A 6,016-nucleotide genomic window follows, 5' to 3' on the forward strand; every position below is an offset into this window, starting at 1 on the left:
GAGATTGAATTCTGAAAATAGTGACGTAGTATTGATTAAACGCCAAGGCACATAGCCTGAACGTAGGTTTTGTAAAGTCCAGCCTAATAGCATGATAGAACGTAATTGCGACTGACCATGTTGCAACATGACCAAGTCCTGTTCCATGATGTCTATGGCAGAATACACTATGCTGCCCAATGAATATATCCTGGACTACAGAGTCGTTAACCCATTGTCAACCACAGAGAGAGTTTTCTCTAAATTATTACAATCAATTTCTCGTATTCTTTCTGCAGTCTCTGCTTGCGTAATCTTCCATGCTTCATTATAAGCAGCATAGATACCGGCATATGTAAAACGTTTATGACGCAGTGTTCTTGGTCCTAGCAAGAATTCCCTAAGATCAGCGTCATCTTTAAGTAAAGATAAGTGTTGTTTCACATCCTGGAGTGTAGATCTATGTAACCATTCAAGGCACATTTTCCCTACACTGTATGTTGTTGCTATTCCAGGATGCTGTCACTGGCCTAGTGAATGTGAAACCCTTTGTTTTGTTCAGGAATCTATCTTGACAGTTGTTTGTGTCTGTGGGCCAGATCAACCATTTATTCCAATCTGGATCTGTTCTGTTGTGATGCAAAATAGTATGTACGTCGACCTCCCCCTCTGAAGTGTTATTCCTATCAGGTGTAGGTGTAGGTATGGACGGATTGTTAAGATCTTTTATATTGGCTAACCCAAGACAAGACGTCTGTTGGACAGTGCCATTCAAAAACATAATTTGCTCAGGGATAAGGCTCTAAACAAAGCTTCTACACCCTGGACCTGCCGCTCTTTTGTGCCCCAGACAGTTTTCGTGTCAATGTTGTCTTTCCAAAAGTCGAAACCTAGTTTAGACAATTTAGCATAAAGGGTTGCAGAATAAATTTGTTTGGTATTTGTCAACATACTTTTCAAGCCTGTTTTGTTTACATTTCTAAAGTAAAATGATTCAGCATTGGATACATTGAACCCTGAAAAGTACGGAAATTTGCTTGCAAATGTTTTTGAGCTACCCTTTGGTGGTGTAGGACAATGTTCCCAGTGGTTATACATTAATACATTTCTAGGATTCGCAGATTTGTACAAGAAATGGGGACAATAGTGATTATAACAATACATTTGTTCATAGGCTGATGAACCTTCTAAGTATTAATGTTTGTAAAAACAGCAGACTTTTCTAAGTCTGACAACATATTATTAACAGTCTTGAAGTCCCAATCATCAGAAAAGGTACTAGATGAAACAAAGTCATTCAAGGAAATCTTGAACTGGTGTAGAATCTTCAACAGTTCATAGTCAGTTCTGTCCCACGCTATACCCCCAGGTATAGGAACGGCTGTGATGTTCACTGTTGACAAGTCTCTTTGTTCACGATGAGATGATTTGTGTGGCTTGAGTACTAAGATGATGTTCTTACTTGCTGTGTCCATTGTGACATATCTTCCATTTATGAGCCTTCCCAGTATTATTACCAGAGTCAACCAAAGTAGAAGAAAAAGTACACCCAACACAATCCAAAGTTCAATCCATGGTGTAACCAGATAAGTCTTTTACAGGTGATGAAAAAGTTCTGTTGCTTGTTCTTTGAAAATTCTTTTAGCTGGCGTCGTTTCAGGTTCGCTTGGATCCTCAGAAAACATATCAAAGTTAATGAAGTAGCCAGAGGCAGTTCTGTCAATGGTGGGGATTGCATCCGGATTTGTTGAAATCGCTTGAACGACTTGATAACTTGTTACTTTGTTGTAGATAGGTGTTTCTTGACAAACTGTTATTTGGGTTTCAAGAGGTACAAGTTCCATAGCTTTGTTCCTTAGTCCTTCATTTCGCACTGCAGATTATTCAAAGGTGATGAGTCTCTCAGTTTGAACCTCTTGGATAGTAGCCAGATTAGGGCGACTGCTACTTGGTCGGAGTCCGCTTGGCCTACTGCTTATGATCGGCCACATGATGTGGTTTCACCAGGTCGATTGACACAAACCTGTTCTCCTTTTTACCAGCAAGGTTAGGAATCCAGACAGGCCTTGCTGGGACGGTTGGTTTATCTTCAGAGATGGTTGGCTTCAGGAACGCGTTAGTTTGTTTCATTCCTATTTCATTTAAGTCCTGTAAAACAGCCAAACGGTCTTTGATATCAAAGGGGTTTTGTCTACAACTGAAGTCTGACAATTGAGGTCTGTTACTAACATTCTGGTCCCAAAAAGAACTTCATATGGAGTGATACCCCCTAGAGAACCTCTTGGCAGAATATTAAGACTACGTTGGACACTTATTAGATGTTTTGACCCACCCGTCACCCGAGCCTAATACCCTAGCTGTTATAGATTGCTTTATGTCACCTTTTTCTCTCTCCACAACCGAATTTCCCTCAGGATGGAATGGACTAGATTTCCGCAATGCAACACCCAATTTGGCCATGGCCTCCTTGTAAGCTCGAGAGCTAAACGCAGGACCCTGGTCAGAATGTAGCGTGCCGACTGCGTATGTGCCGATAAAGACTCGCAAATCTTTTATTACAGTTCGAGCGTCAGCTGGGCGCAGAGGCCACATCAATCAATCAATCAATCACTGTATTTATAAAGCGCGCTACATACCCGCGAGGGTCTCAAGGCGCTGGGAGGGGCTGCTACTGATCGAAGAGCCAGGTCTTGAGAAGTCTTCTGAAGGTCAGCAGGTCCTGGGTCTGTCGTAGGCCGGTAGGGAGAGTGTTCCAGGTCGTGGCGGCGAGGTAGGAGAAGGATCTGCCGCCAGCGGTGGTTTTCTGGATATGAGAAACTGAGGCGAGGGCGAGGCTGGCGGAGGCTGCGGGTGGGGGTGTGGAAGCTGAGTCGGTCGTTGAGGTATGTAGGTCCGGTGTTGTGTAGTGCTTGGTGTGCGTGGATGAGGAGTTTGAAGGTGATCCTCTTGTTGACGGGGAGCCTGTGTAGGCCTCTCAGATGGGGTGTGATGTGGCTGCATCGGGGGATGTCTAGGATCAGTCGTGCCGAGGCGTTCTGGATTCGTTGAAGTCGCCTCAGGAGCTTGGTTGTTGTTCCTGAGTAGAGGGCGTTCCCGTAGTCGAGTCTGCTGATGACGAGGGCCTGGGTGACAGTTTTTCTCGAGTCGGGGGATCCATTTGAAGATCCTGCGGAGCATTCGGAGGGTGTTGAAGCAGGACGCGGAGACGGCGTTGACTTGCTTGGTCATGGAGAGGGCGGAGTCGAGGATGATCCCCAGGTTGCGTGCGTGGTCGTTGGTTCCGGGGTGGTGCCTAGCGATGTGGGCCACCAGGAGTCATCCCAGGCTGATGGGGTGGGTCTGAGGATGAGGACCTCCGTTTTGTCTGAGTTCAGCTTCAGTCTGCTGTCCTTCATCCAGTCGGCGACTGTCTTCATTCCTCTGTGGAGATTGGCTTTGGTGGTGTGGGGGTCTTCGGTGAGGGAGATGATCAGCTGGGTGTCGTCAGCGTAGGATATGATGTTGAGGCTATGTTGTCGTGCAACGTGGGCGAGCGGAGCCATGTAGATATTGAACAGCGTTGGGCTGAGGGAGGATCCCTGAGGGACGCCGCAGATGATCTCGGTGGTTTTTGAGCGGAAGGGGGGGAGGCGGACGCTCTGGGTTCTGCCGGAAAGGAAGGATGAGGTCCAGGCCAGGGCCTTCTCTTGTATTACGGCGTCATGTAGGCGTGTTGTTAGGTTGCGGTGGCAGACCGTGTCGAAGGCTGCTGATAGGTCCAGGAGGATGAGGGCGGCTGTTTCTCCCTTGTCCATCAGGATCCTGATGTCGTCGGTTGCGGCGATGAGGGCGGTTTTGGTACTGTGGTTGATGTGAAAACCGGATTCGGAGGGGTCCAGGATGTTGTTGTCTTCGAGGTAGCGGGTTAGCGTTTGTTGACAATCTTCTCTGTCACTTTTGACGGGAGCAGGGAGATGGGCCGGAAGTTCATGAGGTTCTTGGGGTTCGCCTTGGGTTTCTTCATCCAAATGAATCTCATGCACGCATTCACTGCGACCATGATATATTTATAGTTACCATTCTTCTGTAAGGGACCGCAGTAATCAAGGTAAATGCAAGCTATTGGGTTATCTGAAATTAACAGGGGTGTCTGCGCAGGACGTTTCACGGTAGAGACTTTAATCTTTTTGGCATATTGCACATTCCAAAACATAGTTTCTGGTTTGTTTCCTCATGTGCGGCCACCAGTATCTCTGTTTTAATAATGACACTGTGGCTGAAACACCTGCATGTGCAGAGGCAAGCCCTTCATGTGCTGCTAAAATTAGTCCAAATCTATGTTCCATGTTTGTAATTACCCTATCCCCCACTCCAGGAATTCAAGCAAACGGAACATTATTCGCATCAGTTATATATGAGTATTTGAGTGGAAACCCTTTAGGTAATGTTTTACCACTGTCTTTGCGTGTGGCATTGACAGCTTGCATTATTTCGCCGTCTATTTTAGTTTTTGAACTAGTGATTGCAGCTACAGAAGCCGTTTGCACAGCTGCCTTGGTGGCTTCATCAGCCAATGAATTCCCATCCTACATGATTTTTATATAATACAGGAGCCTGGGCTACTGCCCATTTCCTGGCATAGGTATATTTTAAATGAATTGGAATGTGGTTGGAGAAGCCTGGCATAATGATGTCTTCGCCATGTGGGCACTCCCTGACAAATTGTGGTAGCCAGTTCTGTTCAGCTAGAAGAATGTCAAAACTCTTGGAGAGTCGCTCCCAAAAGAGTGCTCTCACTTTTCTTGGTATGTCTCCCTCCATCTGGAGGTTTACTTCATATAACCTATGTGGAGAACTAACCCTGGTTCCTGCAGTTTCAACTTGAATTAATTCATTGAAGTCTCCAGATGATCCTTCAAGTTCTTGCGAGCTATGGTGACTTTTGCTGCGCTGTCCAACATTGTCTGAGCCCATTCCCCGTTCTTGAGTTGTGTCCTCAAGATACTCGGCAAGACTGATTTTTAGACCTGCTACCTTCTTTTTAGTGAATTAAGGTTTCTCTTTTTTCTTTGGACTTCACACGTTCTTCCTTGTTTTCTGACCATCTTCTTTTTTCGGATTTCTGTGACAAAGTCTGAAAGGTACGAGAGGAGCGTGTATCAGTTCTTTTTAGAAGGAGTAGGAGTGATTTTAGAAAAGATCTTTAACCATGTAATTCTACTAATCTTTGTATATTATTAAGTAATTGTTCATCCGAACTTGATTCAATGTCTGGGTCAGGTCTGTAGTTGGCTAAAGCTAGTCATGTTGCTCCTGGTCTACCTAGGGGACCGAGCCTGGTAATGTGATTTATACGTTTTAGGGCGCCTTTAAACCAGAGCGTATGCTCCTGGTAAGTTAGTGGAATTTCAATATCCTCGAAAGGAATATTATATTCCTCTGGTGGTTCATTCTCTTTGTAGAAATGAAACACGTGTTACTGACTTTGCTTCAGGGAAGACTATCCACGAATAGAATACCTCTGTCTGGTGATTTTCATGTGCCTCTATTACAAAAACGACCCTACCACCTCTCGGTGTTAAACCATTTTTTATAAGTTTTATAGTGATGGCTTTCCTTAAACTCATAGGAATGCATATAACATCCTCGTCGGTTTCATTAAAACCTGTTGTGTTCAAAGCTGCATCTGTAGGATCAGCCGCAGTGTCACCGGTTTCGGTGTTGTTGCCGTTATTTGACAGTGTTTAATGAAAATTACAGAGCAAGTTTCAAGGACCCAAAATTAAGGTGCACAATATTTTGGAACACTGTATCCTTCAACGTTGAACAAACCAAAAAGATAATACATTGGATTTTCGTCAAACTCAGCTATGGCGGATATTATCCCTTTACCCACTCCAGACGTCTATTGGAGTATTTACGGAAAAAGGGGTTCTTGAGAAAAGCACGACTGAGCTACTTTAGTGTCTAGCGTTAAATTAGTGCCTTACCAAACGTTGGGCACCATGTAGTGTAGTTCCTATATTCCCAATAGGTTCTGCGAATTGGGATAATATAT

Source organism: Lissotriton helveticus, chromosome 3_1 (genome assembly GCF_964261635.1).
Source record: "Lissotriton helveticus chromosome 3_1, aLisHel1.1, whole genome shotgun sequence".
Classification (NCBI taxonomy): domain Eukaryota; kingdom Metazoa; phylum Chordata; class Amphibia; order Caudata; family Salamandridae; genus Lissotriton; species Lissotriton helveticus.